Below are 23,607 nucleotides of genomic sequence, written 5' to 3'. Positions count from 1 at the left end.
TAATGACTGCCACTGTCATAGCTGTGGGTGCACATCGAAAAAAAAACCTGTGTAACATGGCAAGCAGAGGGACCATCACAGTGTGAGGAGGGGGAAGATACAAGATCTAGTGCAAAAATAAAAGAAACCACTGTCCTACCAAGCAGAAAGTGGATGTATCTCAAGACAACTCCAAAAACCAACTTGCAAATGAGGAGGTGATTCCTATCATCTTGTACGAAGTTGAAAAGACACCTGTGGTTGAACACAGAAAACCTTACGTAACCTCACCACTCAAACTAACAAGAGCATCAACAAGAACCAGTCGGGAAATGGATCGGAAGATCAACACCCTGCCTAATGATCGAAGGGAAAGACCAGAGAGACCAGATTCTTGTAAACGGTATAACATCTATCACCAAGATGTTCTATTATTAGAGAGAATGATAAAAACATCAGATGGACTGATCTTAAATAGAGCTAATGTTCTAAGACTATTCCATCATGTGCCATCCTTAAGACTCTTGGCTTCGGACAATCTGGCAATAATCGAATTCTCTCATGATACTCGCACAGATAAGGTGACCATCAATCCCACCACACCACTGATTGCGCAACTTTTGAAAGAAGAAGCTAGTCACCTGAGAAGATTAGGATTTGATTTGACTAAGCAAGTGGTCTTAATAAGATAAACAAGAAGATCTCCTCCCAAACAACGGGAAAACTATAGCCACGCTAATAGTCGGAAATCTGATAATTACAATGAGAGAGTGAACTCAAGGGAACGTGGACAGGAACGGAAGCATTGGAGAGAAGAAAAAAACACATTCAACCTGAGGAAAGAAGCTCAAAGAGCAGAGATCATAGGGACGGAAGACAACTGGAAGTGGCTGATGGATCTAGTGGCAGAAAAAATCAAAATGTCGTAGACTTCTCAGCTGATGGAAACTAGGCCCCCCAGTGTGGCAAGTTGGAACACCAGAGGCCACTCTCACCTGTTCATCAAAGCGAGGACTAAAATCAAAGAACATGACTTAACTTGTCCCCAAGAGACATGGCTAAGGACCGTCCCACTGATCGACTGATTTTCTGTCTATCTGAATCTTGCAGTCAAAGGACCTAAGTTCCGACCGATGTCCGTTCCTATGATACTCATTAAGGACCAACTTCAATTTGTCGTGGACGAAGAAATAAGGCCAAATCCTCTCATCCAAATATTGGTGAGAAAAATTACCCTGGAACATAATATGAAGGACAAAACATTGGTTCTGATGAACCTATACTGGAATCCAGCTATTATGGCTAGTCACAATTTTACGACTCAGGTGGCGGAACAGATAGACAGATGTCGAACCAATTGGAGAGATCCTTGTTTTATATTATGCAAGGTCTTAAGCTGCACCTGTCTAGACAATAATGGGGAAATTACGGGAACACTGTGGAGGCAGACGATTGATCTGAAAGATCTGATCATTCTCATTGGTAACACCCCTGCCAGGGAATATAACTAGGAATGGAAAGAATGGTGGACAGACTCTGGATTATATCTGTATCTCGAAAACTATGGCATCCTTTGCTGACACAATGAAAGTCGAACACATGACGGCCAGTGATAATGATTTATTAAGTCTGTCTCTTTCTTTGGTTCCCCAATAAAACAATCAGTTCGGTCTCCTAGACCTAAAAGTCACACAGGGACATAACAGACTGAGAATTGCAGTTCATCACCTAAAAGATCTAACTAAAAATCTCAGACATCTAATTACTCAGTCTGAACAGATTAGTGAGCTTGAAATATTTGACTATTTAGGCCTTTTCTCTGAGTTTGAAGTAAAGAAGGAATGGTCAAACCGACCGAGAATTACACACTGCCACGTTTACAATCCAGTGGTGGCCATGAAAAGGAAGCCGCTGAAAAGGACCATTGCTGATATTACCAAGAGAAATCCCCCTCAAGTGGGTTTATTAAAGTGAAAAGCACGTCAACAATATCGAAATTGCCAGTGGTTGTACAAAAAAAGCCAGCTGAGAAAAAATGCAGAAGAAATGTTAAGTAAATTGAAAGCAAGAAATACAGTGGGGATGTGGGCCCTAATCAACCAATCAGATACACCACAGGAGGCTCAAACACTAACGTCTATACCGGTAACAACTTGGGTAACGTATTTTGAAAAATTCTACTATCAGAATTTACGAGAGCTATTCTGTAACTTCCACTCAGTTTAAAGAGAGAAAATGCGACGCTTTTGAGACTCACTCGGAATCTATTTTTGATATTATAAATAAATCATCTAATTCTCGGGCTGCAGTGCCTGATGGCCTGAGCAACTCCATTCTGAAACAAGACAAAGTACAATGGCCCAACATTTTCTCCATCATGTTTGAACACATTGTCAAGTCTCGAAGGATCCCGATTTCCTGGAAGTCTTTAATCATCGTCCCTATTTATAAAAAAGGCGTGCAAACAGATCCGTCCAACTATCGTCCCATCGCCCTGCTGGATGCCCCAGGGAAAAGGTTTGCCTCTTTGAATCTGAGATCATTGGTCCAGTGGACAATTACTTCAGGTCATCTTGATATCTTGCAAGCAGGTTTCGTGAACACCTTTATCTTAAATCTATTGAAGGCCCGGACAGAGAGAGATAAAAACAAGAAGACCGGCCTGGCATTTGTAGATCTAACGCAGGCTTTCAATACGATAAAGCGCCCAAAACTATGGAAAAAACTAGATCTATGGGGTTGCCCAAGTAACTTGCTGGAACCAATACAAGATCTCTACACAGGTACCAACCTGAAAATACGATTGAATACGATGGGTCTCCTGACCAAGGCCCTACAGACTAATAAAAGCTTGAAGCAAGGCTGCCCGCTGGCTCCCGAGCTCCTTAATTTGTTTATATCGGACATTGACCAAGCTTTCTCAGATATCATATGCTTCTCTCGCAGTCTTGCAAACATTACCATCGGAAGACTTTTGTAGGCGGATGATTTGGTTCTGGTGGATCAAACCCAATTGGGTTACAAAGACAATTGGAAGCGCTTCAATTCTATATCAAATCCAACGGTCTCATAATTAATTCTAAAAAATCAATGATTCTACCGTTGGGGGAATGAAAGCTATGTGCAGGGAAGAAAAGCCTGGAATGGAAGCTACAGGGAGTAAAAATTCCTGTGGTAAACTCTCTCCCTTATTTGGGAATCTGTGTGAACACGAGTGCCACGGGCACCCCAAGATTGGAGTCCCTTAGGAGAAAAACACAGAACCTGGCTGCCCAAGAGAGAATTCTTTTAAAATGATACGGTGGATTCTCGATACTTCCTGTAATTTCCTTCTATCGCCTGAAGGTTGCCCCAATTGTAACCTAAGGAGCAGTGTCTTCCTTCAACTTCAAAATGGAAAATTGGTTGACTATCGAAGGACTATTCTGGAAGAAAGTCCTGAGATTACCTAGATCTACTCCCATACAGGCGGTCCGCATGGAACTGGGGTTGACCTCACTTAAGGCAATAGTCATCTGGAAAACCCTCTCGTTCTTTAAGAAGTGCACAGAAGAAATCCCAAAGGGGGGGGTTTGTGGTCCTGAAAAAGGCTTTGCTAGAAAGAAAGGAACCAACTTTGGCTAAATGGGAGTCTACTTGTAAAGCCTTAATAATGGACCTAGGAGAATCGACACAAACTCTGGTTGGAAACCCAGATAAAATCAAAAGGAAATTGTTTATCCAGGACTGGATACTCACTCAGGAAGAAAGATCCAAGTATAAATGCCATGGGAAAATGATTGAGGTATCACGAAAATTAAACACCATACCAAGATATTTACAACTCTTCCCCAATTGATTCTTTAGGGAACAATTTTAGTTTTTTCGACTAAACCTATTTCCAACCAGAGAAGTACTATGGTGGAAGAAAGGGGAAGAAAACTTGGTAACATGTATAGTATGTCAAGAACTTGATTCAGTTGAAACATTACAGCACCTTGTGATGAGTGCCCGGCCTTAAATACCCAGCGAACAAAACTGACTGAGGTCATTAATAAACATGGTCGGAGATCACTCGAGTAATGGTGGAAGATCCTTCTGGCCGGTGAAAAAGCACCCATAACAGTGGCCATAGTCAAACTACTAATAACTATCTTTGGCATCATTAAAGTGATTTTTAGAGCAGTGGAGCAGAAAAGGAACTAATAAGGCATTGACAGTGGATCTGCTTTTGTCGTAAATGTCCTTGTTTATTTTGACCATTCATTCTGTGCATGTTTTTATTTTCTTTCACTTGGATTTCAATGTGGCTAAAGGTTGTCTGTTTTGTATAACCACTTATAAGTCACTGACTAAAAAATAAAAAAAATATTTTAGACTTTCATTTGAGTCAGAAAATTGTTCTGCCTTCCTTCTATCCTCACCTCATCCTGCTAAGCAAGACAAGAATCTCCATTTGTTGCACTCTAGGAGAGCGCTAAGCTATTACATCTCCAGAATGTCCAAATTGAGAGTGGATGACCAACTTTTTATCGGTTACACAGGTCACAAAACTAGGTCAGGCTGTTTCCTAACAATTATATCAGAATGCTAATGACTAGCAGGTAAAGTCCCTCCTGAAGGTTTGAGAGCTCATTCCACCAGGGGCATGGCTACATCTACAGCTCTTAAAAGGTGTGTTCCAGTTAGAAATATCTGTGAGGCTGCAACTTGGGCTTCCATCCACACGTTTACAAAACATTACTGTCCGGATGCTTCCAATGCTCAGGATGGTACATTTGGCAAAGCAGTACTTTGCTCTGCCTTCGAAAATGTTTAAATTCTAATTCTACACCCTCCTCCAATCATAACACTGCTTTGGGAGTCTGTCAAAGATGAGGAATACAATCCATTCGAAGAACAAGTTACTTACCCCTGTAGCTTTCTTTCGACTGGATGTTCCTCCCACATATTCCTCATCGCCCTCCCAACCTACCCCTCTGTAGAATTTCCCATGCTGTTCCAGCTTCCGTTCCACCAAGACTGAGTACTGTCATGCCCGCATTTATTGGCATCTCTACTGAAAGAAGAGGGGAAAAACAGAATTGAAACCAATGGACGCTGCGCAAACTATATTTACCCTTCGTTGACATCGCTCTCGACGGAGGCCTTCGAGGGACATTGGCTCAACGCCATAGACGCACAGTGCCCTCTGCCGAAATTCTTTTTCCGAAGCAGCTGAAGCTGGACATTACATGTCAAAGATGAGGAATACGTGGGAGGAACATCCAGTCGAAAGAACGTTACCAGGGGTAAGTAACTTGTTCTTCTCTATCAAATTACATTAAGATGAGTCTTAATTGAAACATATGTTCTTAACGGAACTATGCATGACCTTGTTAGAACAAGTATGAAGTCGAGTCAGTTCCAAAAGGAGTTGCATTGGCTTGCAAGTCAGGCATAGATTTTTTGCAACGGTCACTCAATCTAATGACCTGCCTTTCATGATGTATACCTCTGTCTCGTTTACCCTTTTCCATGCACATCACCCTATGGTGCTCTTCCATTGCTCTTCCATTGCACCCTATCCTTGATGCCCCTTCATCCTCCTCTTAGTTACAATTAAGTATCATACCTCTGTTACCCTTTTGCACCATTCCTTTACTCTTTACTGAATTCCCTTCCCTTACCTGGCACACAACCCCTTTCCTTTGCTCACATTACTCTATGACTACTTGTAACTTGCCCCCTTCCATTGCCCTGGTTCACATGTACATGGCAGATCACATTTATGTGTCATTCATCTTCTGCAAGACACAAAAAGAAGTTGTGGTCGGTTATTTGATGGTAATTGCAGCTATGGGGTCTTCCCATGGACAACAAAGCGAAAGACGCTGAGTGGACTTGACATTTAATGTGCTGACATGTTACACTTTCTTGTAAAGTTTGCTGCATAGTTCAATTCATGGAAGTAGAGGTAACTGTGAGGGATGTCATTCTGGGATATGGTGATGGAGAGGGAGTAAGAGTGACCTATAATATGTATTTGTGTTTTGAAGGAAGCAGAGGTGCTTTCTTTCAAAACACATAGGGCCTAATTCACAGAGCAGTTTCCAATGGTGTTTTGCCATTATAAAACGCTTCTGTGAAATAGGCCCTTAAAGATTTAACAAAGGGCCATGGAAAGGGGTGAAGAGGATGACATCTCAAGGCATTCTCTAGGCCTTTCACAGGAAATCTTTAAAAGGGACAATATTGACTATTATCTGAATACAATATGACCAGTAATGGTATTATTCTACTAATAAGTCGTACCTGACTGCTACATCCTTCTGTGCTTGTTATTGAACTGTGCCCAAAAGTGAATACCACAAACTACCACACTTGTAATATTCATGATTATTATTCAGGGTGTTATTAAACTCTTTTTTGTAATCAACTCACAAGTGCCAAATAACCTCATCAGAACAGAGGAGAAGCAGTCCTACAGAATCAAAGCAAGGAAAAACTCTTATAAAATATGGTGTCTCACTTCATTGGCAAGTAGGATTCATGGTCAGTGGCTACGGATTGCAAAAGACCAAAGGTTTATGGGCCAAGTGTTAGCCAACATTAACATCTCGGGTGACAGAATATGTCATTTAAATGCATACTTTGCCGATGTGCAATATGAACATGTGCCTGTGGCCTATGCTCATTTCGGATCTCACTGGAGGCCACCCGGGTGTGCCTGCAACATTGATAAAATCAAGATGATTGGTTGACTAAATATACAGAGAAGCCAGCAAGCCTTTCAAAACTCAGCTCAGTCGAGGCAGGCTGGAATTTCTAAGGAGTGTCTCCTTTTTTTGTTGCACCTTGCACCTCTGACCCTGGGACCAACAGTCCACCCAGCCTGGTGGGCAATGGACCCTTTGCCCCCTTTCCCGGTCCACCAGTGTTATCTCTATGTATGAACCCACCACTTATCATCCCTCAATATGCATGCATCTGTATTTCATGCTGTAAACATCTCTCTTTGTCACAGATGATTTGTGAAATTAGTTTCTGTGTTTTTATCCACACTGAAGGTGGGTAGCGAATAGCTAATTAGCTAACAGCAGTCATACTTATCAGGTGTTGGGAAGTAGGTGCTTTGAGTAATGTTGCAATAGGTGGTAGAGTCCCAAGAGTGAAATGATTTAACCGATGAACAGAATTTCAGAAGTCGTTGTATTGGGTTCGAGGTGGTAAATCCTTTTTTCATGGTGTGTTTCGAATTCCGGTTTTTGAAAAGTGAGGAGATGGCTTGGATGTTTACAGTCATGATACTGTTAGGTTTTGTTGTGATAGGGTTGCTTTACTTTATATTGAAGAAAGACTGGCACATTTTTGTAAAAACTCTTTTGACAGTAATGCTATCACCACCTAGCCTGATCTGAATCGTATGGTTAGACAGATCCGCACCCCACCCTCACTGCTGCAGGATTGCCTCCCTTCTGGGCATCTATAAAAAGCAATGCATACATGCCCATGGCACATGACTGGTTGTGGCCATTAGCAATGTGTGGTGTCCAGGTTCTGCACCTCTCCTAGCTGCATGTGTTGAAGTAGCCAAAAGGGGGGTGCGTCAGAGCGCCTTGAGACCGTTAAAATGGAAGTAAAGATTTTGTTATGTGGAACGGTTAAAATATTTCCTTAGTTTCACTACACAGCTTGCAATTGAAAGTAGAAAATAATATTGTTAATTTCTGTGGCATTTGTCACCGAAAAACTGAATCTTTCTTCAGCAGGCTGCGATCACACAATAAAGAGTCTGTTTGTTATTTGTCTTGAATCACCTGAAATAACAATTTGAAGGACACAATGGGCCTCATTACGGAGTTGCCGGTAAAGCCTGCTGGTAGGCGACGGGTTACCGGAAACCCTGTAACACCCTTACCGCCGCCTGATATCCCGGTGACACCGGGATATCACAGGCGGCAGTGGTAACAGTTAATCCCCATCTCCAAGGAGTGCTATAGGACTCCATGGAAATGGGGTCACTGAAGCACCGGCGCTGTTGTTAACAGTGCCGGTGCTTCAGCAAGTGACATGCCGGTAAGGGCCTGAAAACCCAGCAGGTCAGGCCTGCCGGGGGATCCGAAGGAACCTACCGGTATTCTCGTAGTATGGCGGTCTGGAAAGGGTCCCAGTAAATTGGTACTGGCACCCTTGTTTTCCGGACCGCCATAGTTAGAATGAGGGCCAGTGTGTCAAATATCCACAAAGAATTGATAAGATTCACTATAATGAAACCGAACATAAGAGAGTTAAGTTTCTATTACAGAGATCTGTCGTTCGAGACGGTTGCTCATCTTTACATAGAGACAATGGAAAATCAGCAAATAATGTAAGCATAGTTTTACATAATATGTATGCAACTACAGTTGCTATGTGGTCTGTATGCTTTATGATTAACGATGTGCTGGATTAATGTTCAATTTGACACAAAGACTAGACATTGGGCCTCATTACGTGTACGCCAGTCAGGATTTAACGGAACCGGTAAAACCGTACCATTACCATTTACCGGGTACGGCAAATTCCAACCTGCGATCCTGGAAACACCATCACCCCGGAGCCACACTCGCATAGCCAATGCACCTGTAAACTGCGTCATCGGAAACAGAGCCTTTACACACCGACATACCCTCAGTTACTGGCAATACGTAACACAGTGCACATTACGAGTAGCACGGACACGGAATAACAGCCAAAATACCAGCTGAAATACTGTGAACAACATGGCGGTATCGCTGCCACCGCGGACATGGCGTTAAACAATGGCAGGTGACCTGAATCAGGACACAGGTGCACCAAATGAGCCCAGCTGCACCTGCAGGCAATGAGGAGCGTACAAAAGTCCCACACCCATGCCAACTCCAAACACAACCGTGATGGCAGGCGCTGAGCAGCATTTGGGCTATTGAACCTACAGGCAGCAGTGCACATTGTGACAGCAGTGCAGCAGAGGAGGAGGAGGCGCAGGCGGCAGATAGTGAACCCGGCACCCATACCAAACCCAAATGTGCAGCTGGCACGACCCCGCAGGCAGCCTGAAATGCCCCACATCAGGGCCTCACCCTGGAACCTGACCCCAGGGCAGATCCACACATTATACCGTCTTGACCGTCCAACAATCATGTCCATCATCACCATGATTGAGGAAGACATCAGCAGCCACATCGGCATCCGGACGGTAATCCCGCCCCTGCTGAAGGTGGTCTCGGTGCCACATTTCCTTGGAACTGGAACGTATAAACACACTGTTGGTGAGCTGCACAGGCTGTCACAACCCTGCTTCTCGAAAAATACTTGACCAGCTACTGGACGCCCTGCTGCGCCATGTGTCGGAACATATCGCTCTCCCCCGTACCTCTGCCCAGGTCATTGCCACCAAGGTAGCCTTCTTTGCCATCGCGGGCATGCCAAATTGCATTGGTGCATTAGACTGCACCCACATAGAGCTGACAGTACCACATGCAATGGAGTTGGTGTACCGCAATAGGAAACTATACCACTCACTGAATGTACAGATGGTATGTGATGCTGGACAAGTGATAACCCATTGCTGTGCACGTTTCCCAGTGTTAACACATGCTCAATGGTCCTGCGCAATCGACATTGCCACGGTATATGGAGCGCTATGCTGGTCAAAGCACATGGCTATTGGGTAAGTACAACCAACAATGCATGACCCCTGTGCAAGGGATGGGCTGGCAAGGCAATGTCCTATGTGTCTGGGTTGGTACAACTGACAATGAACGACCCCCTGGCCGATGGAATGGGCAGTCACCACACCCCACACATTGCATCGCTTCATAATACATTTGGCCACAATGCACCCCTACCCACCCTGTCAAAGGATATGCACACCCAAGACAAGTCGTAGCACCACAAGCAAGTATGACATGTTGGATATAGTCCCCCACCCGCCCATTGCCCCTGTGCCCCCACAATGCACATGACGGGTGCATACCCAGAATTGTGAATTCACAATGTATTTGCAGTGACTATTGACTGACTGCTCCATGTGTGCACATCACTGCACAATGCCATACTTACCTACCACACATCAGGACATGGCCATCTACCTGTGCACATCAAGTCGTTGCCCAATGTCAAAGCGCCTATGTGTACACCAATGGCCCAGGAATGGGAGTCACCAACTAGCAGATCATTGTATGGCCCATATGACGGCAGGGGTGCACAGGATGGACAACGTGCACAGGATGCAATCATTTGCATATACTTCTGAGAGACTGTACATGCACAACATGGCATAAAATCATGTAGCACGACAATACATTGATTAAAATCAAATCAATTCAAGGATGTCCACTTTTCACTTCATGTACCACAGTGATTTATTCTAAGCTATACAGGGGTGTAGGTGAATTGGAAGGGAAAGCTGTACACCTGTGACCACCCACCACCCCAACGTACCCTCCCCCAACCAGGCCCCAACCCAATTACCCCATAATGGACCTCTTCCACCTCCCCAACGTACCCACCCCCAACCAGGCCCCAGGCCAATTACCCCATAATGGACCTCCCCCACCTCCCCAATGTACCCAACCCCATACACCCAAACAATCCAGAATGTCTTTGCAACAGTCTCATGTGTCTACCACTATTTACGACCTCGTTTGTGTGCAGTAGCTTCCTTTCCATTGTGTGCAGCCAGCCAGCCTGAGCGCCTCCATGGGCTGCTTGCTATGGAACTTGAGGGTGCGGTGTTGGTGGAAGGCACTGGTGGCGTGGCAGGAGGCACCCCGCCAAAATAGGCTTGCTGGGCCACCAACATCGACTCAGCTATCATGGACATGATACTGTTCCCCTGCCTTACATGACGTGACATGGTCACATTTGTTGTCACAAAACGGCCGACAGAGGTGGCATTGGTTTAACTCTGCATCCGCGCCTCCTCCCGCTGCAGCCTCGCCTCCTTCAACTGCCTTTCCACCAGCTCACTAAGGCTGGCCTGTTCTTCCTCCATGCCCTGCAGGCGTGCACTCAACTCTCCCATTGAGGGTGTTGGTGATCTCATGGGGCTGTGTAGTCCTGGGGGGTGAACTCCAGGGGGGGGAGTGGTGAGAGGTCACCCAAGTTCTCATGATCTTGTCCTGCATCTTTGGATGCCTCAACTTGGGCACTGTTCCCACTGGCCTCCTACGTAGCGCATGCAGGACGCGCACTGCCTTCTGTGCCCAAGCTGGCACGGGTGTTGCCCGTGTGGCAACAGGCTGCACAGGGTTGGGCTTGGGGATTGGGCCATCCGAGGCCAAGGTTGGTGCTGCTGGTGGCTGCGTCCCTGAGGTGCTGGCATTGGCATCCTGAGCAGGACGGTGGCATCGGCCACGTGCAGGAGGACACAGCATGGGCTCTTGTACCGTGTTGCTGTCAGATGACGTGCCTGTGGGAGAATAGAGGGCATGCTGTTAGTTGTGTGGTGGGATGAGAATGGGTACTTCACATGCATCACACTGCATGATCACTGTCCACTTGATGTACACACATTTGACCAGTGATGCACTCAGGTGTGTGTGTCTCAGCTTGTACTCAGTCACGCGCTGTATGCATGTCCAAGGGGGCATGTATTATGTGCGTGTTGCTTGTTGTCTGGGTCATTGGTTGCATTGGGTCACTCCTGCACTGGCTCGGGAGGGGTCATTGTTGGGTGCATTGGGTCACTCCTGCCCTGGCTGGGGGGGGAGGGTCAGTGGTGGTTGCATTGGGTCACTCCTGCCCTGGCTGGGGGGGTCATTGGTGGTTGCATTGGGTCACTCCTGCCCTAGCTGGGGGGGGTCATTGCTGCACATTTCCTCCCACGACTGGAGTGGCGATGCTGGGCCTCCTCCTGTGCCACTGCTGTGCTGCCAGTGTGCAGCAATGAGGTTCTGCACTTGCAGCCGTAGGTCATCCCACCTTTTATGGCAGCCGCACGGTCTCCCCAACGGCAGTGCACATAGGTGCAGTGTCTGCCCATACTTCCTTACGGTGCTGCTGGGTGTCGCGCCTCTGGTCGGCGCTGAAGAGCATTGCAGCATTTTGGAAAATGTGCTCAAAGAGCACTGTGAGCTCAGGCTCGCTCAACTTCTGCTTGTGCTGTCTTGTGGCCGGGATACGGGATGCCATGGTGGTGGTGGTGGGTTTTTTCTGCTCCAGGAGGTGAAGCGCCCTGTGGTCACTGAGGATGGCAGTGGGTTGTGGTTTAAATAATGGCTGCCTCTCTCTTTTCGGTTTTCGCGATCACTGTGTTTCCGGATCCGGAAATTCTGTGTACATGACGGCAGGGCGGTCACGGATATTCCACTGCCTTTTTTCGCGTATATCCGTGTCCGTGTGTGTTTTTCCGTACCGGCGGTGACACCGTTTCTGCTTGGGTCTGGTGCGCGTGACAGACAGGCCATAATCGGCCGTAGTTTCCGCATGCTTGCAGTCGTGGAAACGGTGTCACCGCCGTCACGGAATCAACGAATTCCAGACCGACAAACTCATAATGAGGCCTATTGTATGTGTATATTGTACCGTAAATTATTAATTGACATATGTATGTACTTTGTATATCATTTTTTTAAATGGGTACTGAAATATATTTTTGCATTCCCAAATTTACATAGCTACGTTCTGGGCATGTGTGTTTGTTATGGATACAATCTTCCCATGGATGGGTTTTTCAACCAGAATGGGACAATAACCATCAACAACGCATTTGTAATATCAATATTCTGGGACGATCGTCAGGACCAATGTGTCCTTTTGCGAAGGCAGTATTAAGGAGCAACATACCTGGATGCAATGAACGCAGTGCACTCCCCAGCCTCTCTGCAGTGTCATAGAACACGTGCGCGACTCCTGCCTTTCTAACTGCATCATGGAGCACATATACATTCTGTCTGGCAGATGTGAGAATAACATTGAGGTTGAGGACCTGGTGTAGGGCCCATGACTTTGAGGAGTGCAATATCCTTGTTGTGATGCCATTGGTTCTTGGGAACGAGTCCGTTGCAAAGAAATGCAAGGCTGCTGCCAGTTTCACTAGCAGGGGGCATCACCTTGCATGGTAGAAGCACTGTGTTCGCATTATAACCTGGGTGAAATCAGTGCCTCCACATGACCTCTGAATCTGCCAATGCAAAGTTAAAATACTCTGCTTCGGTACATTCTTTCCCTCCTCTTCATGAGTTGATGCAGCAGCATAATGTCAATTGGAAGAGCCGTTTGTAAATGTCTACCTATTGGAATACCAGACTTTTGATACTGTCTAGACGATTGCAATTAGTGTAGGATGTGCCCCTTGATTTGGTTGTCAGGTGACTTCCTCACTTTTCTGGCACACTTGCTCCAATTTGTGATTGGACCAATTTTTTGGAGCAAATAATTTGTTCTAGTTTTTTCAGTAGGCCTTTTGGAAAATGCTTGCCTACTTTTCATGGGCACTCCCCTCACATTAATTATTTGTCTCCTTTAAATACTTACCACCCACTTTGTGCAACCTTTACCCCAATTTGTGCACATTATGTGCACCCACATATCTCGTAAATGTGCATTTCTGTGAATTATAATCATCTTTTCCTTTGCATTTCTTGAAATTGCCCAAGTAAAACAATTTGAGAATCTCCATCCATATGCCATTAAGCTATGCGTTTGAGTTTAAGGATATTTATAACATGCATAACTCAGAAGTACCTCACAAAGAGAACTCTGCATCTGGGCACAGGTATTCCAAAAAATGTAATGTATGAGTCTAGATAATAATAGAATTATGATGGGAATCAAGAAGACAACTGGAAAATGGATTAGGCAAAAAGAAAAGTTTTCAGCATTTAGGTAAAGTGTCCAAAGATTACAGGAAACAAGGGGAGTGAGGAAGCTTGTTTCATAACAATGGGCCTATACCTCAGAAGCGTTTATCACTCCTTGTAATATATCGGCTCTTGAATGGTTGGGGGAACGATGTGAAAGGGAACAAAGTGAACGAACTTAGAAGATATAACTGGATTTTGTCCACTAGGTAGGGTTTAGCAAGTCCATGGACATATTTATGTACCAGGCATAGACTCTTGAAGATAATGCAAACCTGTATGGGCATCCAATGCAGACTGTGTCTGGCAGAAGATATTGAAGAGTCTCTGGAGAGATTGAAAATGTCTTGGGACTGTCTTTGGTCATAAATATGCACAAGTCAAGCCATTACTTGGCAATCGGTGTCTTAGTTTTGAGAATTAGACAATTTGGCACCCCTGTTCTTTATAATTTCAGAATCAATGTTTTAGGCTGACCTGCATTGATGATATTGCATTAAACCAAGGGAGTTTTTCAGTGTCACTTACAAGGGCCATGGACATTTGTTGCAGAGTCGCCTTCTTTTAATTCTGCTGGACTATGCCACCACTCTAACCACCCACCCTACCCACACACTCTCTAACCACCCACCCTACTCCCTCTCTCTCTACCCCCACCTAAAAATCCCCACTATCTCTAGCCATGAACCACCCACCCAACCCTGAATCTCTCTGCCCCCACAGACCCACCCTAACCCACTCTCTCTACCCCACCCACTCTACATCTACTCTCTACCCACACCCACCCTACCTCCCATCACTCTACAGCCACCCACCCTAACTCCCGAATCTACCCCCAAACACCCACCATACCACCACTCGCTCTACCCCCACCCTACCCCACTCGCTCTACCCCCATCCTCCTTCCCCCTACTTTGTCTACCATCATCCATCCTAGCTCTACATTCTACACCCCATCCACCCACCCTACCACAACTCTCTACCGACAACCACCCACCCTACTGCCATTCTCTCTAGTCCCATCCACCCACCCTACATCCACTATCTCCACCCCCACCTACCTCTATCCCCACCCAACTCTCGCTACCAACACCCAAACTCTCTACCCCCTTTCATCCTTCCTCTCACACTCGCTGTATTTCCTATTCTCTCACTCTCAACCTTTCTCCATCATACTTCCTGTTGCTCATCATCAATGGCACCTTCTCTCAATCGTTTCCTCCCTTGCTCGAATCTCCTTCCTTCTCCTTCTATTGCACACCCACGCCCCTTATCGCATCCTTCTTTGTAACTTTGCACTCTCCTCCTTGCGTCCTAGTGCCTGTAAATGCAAAATGCAGAGAACAGCCGTAAACGCCCAAACTATTGGCTCTGGTAATGCTTGTTAAATAATGCATGCTTATTCATGCTAAGCATATGTTCTCCCAATTTCTTTTTTTCGTTACATCATTTTATGATTTTCATGTTTTAGTGTTTACCCACTTTTTAATGAATCTGCATATTTTTCATATTAGTTTGTCTAAAAAGTATCCTTCGGGCATTAACATGTTTACATGAAGCACCTCAAAATGTAACAAAGCATGTCCCAAAATATTTCTATTCATTTTACATGTGGAATGTAAAGTTATAAGAGGGATTTCAAATTTAGCCCCCTCTGAAACTTAATCTTAATGAGGTTATAGTTTGATTGGCTCTGAGACTTTCTGCCACAATACATTTCTCAATTTAGCCATACATATTTTAAAAAACTGCTACCTTATTTTTGATAGGAGTTTGCAGACTTGCCATCCAGCCCAGTAACTGCCACGACAAACTGTGAAAAATTCATTTTCCAGCTGCAAACTCCTTATGCACTTCTTACAGCACCAATGTTTCAAGATAAATTTGCCTTCGTCCTCCCAAGGCTCACCTCAATTTCTAGACTATTTGGAGCCGGTCGTGAAGTTAGAGATTATATGCTTGGATATTTCTAACTTGAACAGAACGCCTGTCAGCCTTTTTTTCAGTGCTGAGTCAGGGTTTTCATACCACGCTGTCAAACTTGTCTTCGTATGTAGCCTCCCCCCTAATTTTGCAACGCTAGCAAATAATTATTTCCCGAGGTCGACATGGAGGAGGCACCGCAGAAAATACTTTTTTTTACAAGTCCTTTCAGGATTGTTCGTTCTCTAATCTTTATGTTCCTTTCATAAGTCTCAGGTGTTTTATTCTTTGATGCTTTCTACATTAGTGTAACCCTTAACCACTCCACCGTTGGAGAACTTACAGCTGTAGCATTTACAGAATCTTTTTTTAAGCCAGTCCTGATCAAGCATCTGTTGCAGAGCTCCGCAATGTCATTTTTCGCATTTTGGCTCATATTTTCTCCCTTCTTTTGTGCAAGAACCTCTGTTTTTTTTTAAGATGCCATGTAGTCTACAAAATACCTTTTGTGTTTCCATTTTCAGGCAATATTAAATATGCACCATTTAAAAAATGTCTTCTAATTCTACAGTTAACTCTCAATAATGGCTCTTTATTTAAAAAAAAAAGGAATAACTCAATCGTTTCTTGTACATTATTTTTACTATAATTTCAGCAACAGTCTGGTCAGAACAGCACCAGGTAAACTGCTGACAAGATACACCAATGATCTACCAGTGTAAATGTAACTATAACGAGAGTAAACATACAATAACTGTTTAGCCAAATATGATGCACATTGCTATAATTTGCTCTTCCATAGGTCAAACCTTTTGACTAACCAGATGTTTTGCAAAGCACAATGGGACCTACACCACACATGAATACGACTAACACCAACCCTGGTTCCCCATATCCAGGGGGTGTTGCATGCAGCCCTATCTTGCCTTTGGCCCCTGTGAGCCCCCCCTGTCATAGAGCACACAAACAGATGTGCCCTCAGTCCAGGCTCCACGGTCGCTCTAACGCAGCTGTGGAACGCCCCGTTTACTATAGGCACACGCAGCGGAGTTGCATCACTCCGCCGCGTGTGTGTACCCTTAAAGGGGCAGTCACCACACTCCTCCTTTTCATATCAAACAACAAAAGAGGTAAACTACAAACACTTCAAAAACATTACACTGCACCCAAAAATAAACACCCCATTAATCACATTCCTCCCAGTCCCACAAGTCACTTTTCGGCTCATGGGTTGGGCCCACCAGGTCAGGGGTTCAAAACATAGTAATTGAGATGGGAGGGTTTTCCCTTCCCGACCCTCTGGGATTACCTCCTGCACGCCTCCTGAATCAGGCCCTCCTCACCTGTGTCCCCCCGACCTGCGGGACTCAGCGGATGGGCCAGGCACTGCCCTCGTCCGGCACATCACCACGGTCTCTTCTTAGAATCGCCTCCGGCCTAGTCTCTCCCACCTTCTTGAAGAAGCTGGCATTGCGGGTGACAGTGGCACTGTCACTATTAGAGGGCCTCACCTGGGTTTCAGTGTTTCTGTCGCTGGAGGAGACGACTGATTCCGACAAGGCTGTTGTGGTTTCTTCAGGAGATCCCTTCTTTTTGAAGAGATAGCGTCTGTTCCGGGAACTTGCCAGTGCCACCTTCGTTGGACTGAGAAACAGTACCAACAAGAATGGCATACTCCCTGCACAGCCCAGGAAGGGGAAAAAGCCAAAAGACAGAAAAAAACCTGAACAGTACTTCTGAGCAGAGGGAGATTCCACGATGAGATGCAATGGTCTGGTGGCTCTGAGATGAGAAGAGAATGTAGGCGTGAATCCGAGATGTGATTAGATGCTGATGAGAAGAGGTGAAATCCAAGGAAGTCAAGAACTTCGGGGGAGAGAAGGGAACACAAATAGCAATGGTAGTCCGGGAATTCAGCAGAAAGCAGGGAGATGTGGCAAGGTCTGTGTGATGAAAATGATGTGCGGGGACACAAAACTCAACTGGAGTGAGTATCCGGGAAAAGAAAAATCAAGCAAGGGGGGAAAGTCCAGCGAGGATGGGGTAAAGAGATTCCAAGAGAGAGAGTCAGAGAAACTGATGGGGAAACCTACGCAGCATAAACTGTGAGGGAAAAACAGATTAGGTAATGAGATTGAGACGGGAAGCAAAGTAGTACAGTACAGAACACTGCGTAGCAGCCGGTTTTCAGGGGGAACAGAATGTAGTAGCTGCGGCCAGCTGAAGCGCATGTAAAATAATAGGTAAACAGACAAGGGATAAACTCACAGACCGAAAGGGAAGGAGAGAGGGAGAGCCGATACAGTGCGAGGATGGAAGCAGTACCAATATTGGTTAAGCCAAAGAAGGACAAGAAAGAAAATGATGAAAGCGGAAAGGTAGGGAAGACTGCCGGCGGTGGATGAGCACGAGATGAGACACGCGACCAGCAAGTGAAAGCAGAAGACAGCAAAACAAAACAAAGGAAGGAACAAGATCAACAAAAGAACACAGTAAGGGAAGGGCAGACCAAGGACGGAAGGAAGGGGCAAATGGTAGCAGGACCGATACCAATAAGCTAGGACACAAAGCAAGCAGGAATGGAGCGCATGTAACGCCTAGAGTTGCAACGCACCGGAGGGTGGGTTAGAAGGTAGAAGTAGGAAATGCAGCCCAAAGACTAGACCGCAGCAGAGAAACGTGATGGCACGTTAATGGCGAATCCTCCACCTAGTCCAAAGCTTCCAGGAATCAGTCCTCATGACAGGCAGTCCCATCCGATGCAGTCACCATCGAGCCACGCACCGCCACCACGTCCATGGGACTGGGCTCATAGGTTAGGGACAGCTTGCCTTGAGGATGTCGGTTCTTCACAAGCACTTCATCCCCCGGAGTTAGCTGCTGGGGCTGAAGCCCTCTTCTCATGTTCTCTCCCTCTGTCCTGCGTCTCCACTTACGCTCCACCTGAGCATCGTCAATGACAGCTGGTTCTCGCTCCCGCACTTCAGGGATCAGACCCCTCGGACATCGCCAAAACATAGCCTCTGCTGGTGCCACTCCATGAGTGGCAAAGATCTTCTCTAGGGCCACAGCCACCTTGTCAAAAGAGACAGAGTCGATGAACTCGACCTCGGGGTACCGGCACCATTCATCGAACACTACCAGGAAATGAGTGTCACAGCCTGTGGACCCAAAGTCAGCATGGACATTCTCCTAGGGCCTTCTTTCTTGGAGCATGGTCTCAATCAGAGGCTCCTTCTGTGCTTGGGCCGCCGCCTGGCACCACACACAGACCGCTACAAACTCCTCCACCTGTCTCTCAAGGTCCGGGAACCTTACCTTCTGTTCTTTTGTAGCCGGGCCTTAGTCTTGGCGATTCCTTGATGGCCCTGGTGCACCAACTGGATGACTTGGGTAACCTTGCACGTTGCTATGCGGTCACCCCAGACTCCACAAACACCAGTTCATCCTTAACTCTCCACAGTTGTTCCAAAGCTTGTTGCCCCCTGGGTCCTCTGGGCCAGTGTGTCCACCACCGACCTCCATGGCCCTTGCTGAAGGGCCTCCTTTAGAACAGTGAAGCACTCATCCTCGGCTGCCTCCTTTTCCAGTTCCTCGATGGGCATGAGTTTGGGGTCGCCGCCTCTACCACCAGCCTCACATGTTCGTCTGCTTTGTCTGCTTAGTCTACCTCCTCTCCACTGATGTTCGCCCGTCCTTCTGCCTCACCTCTGGGGTGCATAGACAGATAGTCTGCAGCGTTGGTATTGCCCGGCCGATACACCAAGGAGACCCCATATTCGAGTAGCGCCAGCATCCACCACTCAATGCGGGCTAGAGGCTTAGAAGACGAGACAGCTATGATCGGTAGCAGGGCCTTGCGGTCAGTTACCACCGTCACCTGCCATCCCAGCACATACAGGCGAAAGTATTGACACCCCACAAGACTGCGAGGGCCTCTCTCTCGATCCGGGAGTATCGCTGCTCTTTCTCTGAGAGAGCCTTGCTTGTATAGGCAATCAGCCGGACCTCCCCATTTGCGTCCGTCTGGATAAGGACTGCACGCAGACCAAACGGGCGGGCATCCAACACGATCTCTGATGACAGAGATGGATGAAAAAATGCCATGGTGTCCGTCGCCGTCAGCGCTCCCTTCACATCTTCGAACGCATCCTGCTCGAGGGGACCCCACTGCCACATTGCCTCTTTCTTGGTGAGGTTCCTCAGGGGCTCTGACCAGGATGCTAGGTTCTGGATGAACCGGCCACGGTAAGTGACCGTCCCTAAAAAACTTCGGACCTCAGACACATTCTCCAGGGGCCTTGCCTCCACAATGTCTTTGACCTTCCGGGGTTCTGGTGATACACCTCCTTCCTTGAATACAAATCCAAAGAATCCAAAGAATTCAATAGTTTTCTTGAGGAACTCGCATTTGTCCTTAAGCAATGTTAAGCAATGTTAATTTGAGCGCCTGCAGCCGTTCGAAGGTCTTCACTAGCCTCTCCATGTGATCCACCTCCATCTTCGCAAACACCAGGATGTCCTCACTGATGTTGAGGACTCCATCCAAGTCAGCCAGGGCCCCACAAATGATGTTCTGGAATACCTCTGCTGCTGATGACACTCCGAAACTCAGGCGTTTGTATCGGTAGAGGCCTCAGTGTGTGGTAACGGTGGTTATGTACCTTGAAACTGGATGCAACACCACTTGATGGTATCCCGCCCTAAGGTCAAGCTTTGAAAAGAAACGCGCCCCTTGCAATTCTGCAATGATGTCATTGATTGTGGAGGTGATATGTCTTTCGGGCTTAATGGCCTTATTTGGGAGCCTCACGTCCACACAAATTCGCACAGAGTCAGGTTGCTTGGGCTTCCTTGCAAAGACAATTGGAGACATCCACGGGGTCAGTCCATCCACTTTCTCAATGATATCTAGTGCCGCAAACTGTCCAGCTCTTTGTCAACAAGATCCCGCAGATGGAATGGGACTCAGTGGTGCTTGAGCGCAATCGGTTAAATTGACTCGTCAATATGCAGCCTCACTGGTTCACCAGCCATGCGGCCAATTCCCTCGAAGAGCTGGCTGTACTTCGCCAGCAGCCCCTGCACGTCTTCCACATACACAGAGTATGCATAACTCACGATGCACAGTGCTTCTGCTGCCTCACAGTTCAGGAGGGTATTTCTGCTGATGCTTGTTACATAACATCGGGCATTGATGGACGAACCTCCATGTTCATCGCTGGCCACAAATGCCCCAGCCAACGGGATTGGTTGCTCACCACCAAAAGTGAATATGCGCGCCCTGAGCTTCTGCAACCTAGGCAGTGCCACCATGGCGCCGAGGTGCTCCCTTGCCATCACATTAACTGACGCCCCTGTGTCCACCAGCACTGGTACCATTGATTTGTTGACTTTCATGAGGCACCGTGGCTGTCCTCTGGTGGTGGCACGTAGCACACTGACGCTCGAGATGAAAAAGATGTTCTCCTCCTCTTATTCCTCTTCGTCCTCGTGATGTGCACCATCCTCCCTTTGGCCTATTTGAGAGACATTGGGTGGGCACTGTGGTCTAAAGAATCCTGCCCGCGCTGGCCCCCTTGGTCCGACTACCGGCATTGGAGTCCTGCACATGCAGGCATAGTGGTCAAATGCCCCACAACGTCCACAGACCTTCCACTGTGCCGGGCATTATGCGGGGTGCGTGAGGTCATACCCACACTTTGTGCAGGATTCGAGGGCTCTAGCACCTCTGTCCCACTGGCCACCCCTTGGACATCGGTCTCCTCTTCTGCCTTGACCGCAGCCCACAACACATACTTCCTCCATCTTCCCTGGACGCACTGCTGCATCCATTCTTGAAGCACGCATCTCAGACACCTCCTGGCAGCGGCCAAGCTCCCATATGCGGACCAGCTTGAGTCCCGGATCCCTCAGCACCTGTATGCACAGTTTTCAAAAGGAGCAGCCTTGTATGAGTTGGTTTCTAATCATTTTTTGAGAATTCTCCCAGCCGCATGACAGGGACATCCGGCACAACCGTACAATGAATGTGTCAAGAGACTCATCGTCCTACTGTCTGGCACTGCACATCACGAAGCGTTCATAATCCGCGTAGGCCAGCGCTATGAAATGCTCTTGCAGTGCATTTTTGGCTGCCATGTATGAACCAGGTGCCAGGGATTGAAAAACTTCATGCAGCGGCGGTCCCGCTGGCCATTTTACTGCCCTCATCAGTCTCCCCAGTGGCCTGGAAGTACATGTCGAGCCGATCAATGCAGAGTCTGCATCTTGGACCAAGGCTTGACGGGACCCCCGAGATATCAAACCCAGGCATTGGTGTTAGCACCCTTTGTTGTTTTGGTGCGCGCGCAGCCACTGGGCCAGCTGGTCCTGCTGTTGGGGCTCCTGCCCCGGCACCCTGGTAATCCATGACAGTGAGCGCACGAGCACCCCACCAGAGCACTGGGGCCACAGCTCACTGATGGCCTCCTCCAGGCAAACTGCACCAAGAAACTGAGCATGATGGTGCTGGACAGACACTGCCCTTGCAGCCACTTCTGATGATTGCTCTCCACCACCACACAGTCACCAAATGCCCTGCCTGGCACCCAGTCCAAATGTCTCAAAATTGGGCGTATAGCCACTTGCCACTATTACACCCTAGGGCCTACAGACACAGTAGCCCCTTCCACCAATGTCCAAACAGCCAGGAAAAAAGGGACAGTTACCCTGGTTCACAGATTGGATTTCCCAAAAATTGAGTTAGGTGGGCCTCCTCCAGCTCCTCACCTCACACTCGATGCTTTAAAATTGTTGGAAACACTCCACAATGAAGGATGTGCAGCACAATTCTGTCCCCTGTACATGGGTTCCAAAAGTTGTATGTGGGGGGTGCACAAGCACTCCTACCAGGAGCCACAACCCTCACCAATGTGTGGGCAAGATGGTGGCCAACCACATGGTCCCTGCCGGCTCCGTGGCATGAAAACCAGAGAAAAATGCCTCCGCGTTTATCACTGTCTGTGCCTGGGACCGTGTCGAAATACTCCCCCGACTCGTCGCCACTGTTGCAAGTGGCCAGATCTTGCCTCTGGCCCCCATGACCCCTCCCCCATATCACAGAGCACTCACAGACATGCTCGCAGTCCGGGCTCCACGTTCACTCTGACGCGTCCGTGGAACGCCCCGTTTATTATAGGCACATGTGGCGAAGTTGTGTCACTTAAACGGGCAGTCACTACAGGGGGCAATGTTGCACACAAAACCTCACTGTTATCTGTGGTCAACTGTGTCACAATGCTATGTATGTTCCTCACGTCTACAGTTGAAGACTGATGCTTAATCCATGCATTTTTTCCAGTATTGTTACTTAATTAGCACCTGGGGCGGGTGCCGCAGGCAAGCAGCTTGCTCAGATTGAGACGGGAATACCAAGATCCAAACCCACGTTCCATGCAAGCTGGGAGCACCAGCCTCGCCATCTTTCCCCCCTCCCCTAACCCCAATTACCTGATTCCTCTGGCGGCTGCCACTGACGCCACTCCTGCTCCCCGAGCCACCATGGAAATGGATGAGTGTCTGCACATGAAGGCCGCCTTCCATTTCTAAGGTGGCTATCTTAGGTGAGTATTTGTTTGAATGAGCGTGACGCTATGAGTACGCATTTCATTCATTTAAACAAATAGATTGTTATCATCACCCCAGATCAAAAACCCAGAGTGCTAATAATAATAACACCCTCGCCGTAAAGCTGGGTGGGGTGGTAACGGCATCAGGGCACATTGTGCATAACTTGGGTCCGGAACATTCCCTCCTGATTCAGCCCGCTGGCTGGGGTGTAATTGCTATAATGTAAACCACTTTAACACAGTGTTCATATGTTTATTTTGTGGTTTTTGTCAAGGGATTTTTTTTTAATTTTTTTATTAGCATCGAT

The sequence above is a fragment of the Ambystoma mexicanum genome, chromosome 12 (assembly GCF_040938575.1).
Source record: "Ambystoma mexicanum isolate Mex_15411 chromosome 12, UKY_AmexF1_1, whole genome shotgun sequence".
Taxonomy (NCBI): Eukaryota; Metazoa; Chordata; class Amphibia; order Caudata; family Ambystomatidae; genus Ambystoma; species Ambystoma mexicanum.
Note: the sequence above shows the minus strand (reverse complement) of the source record.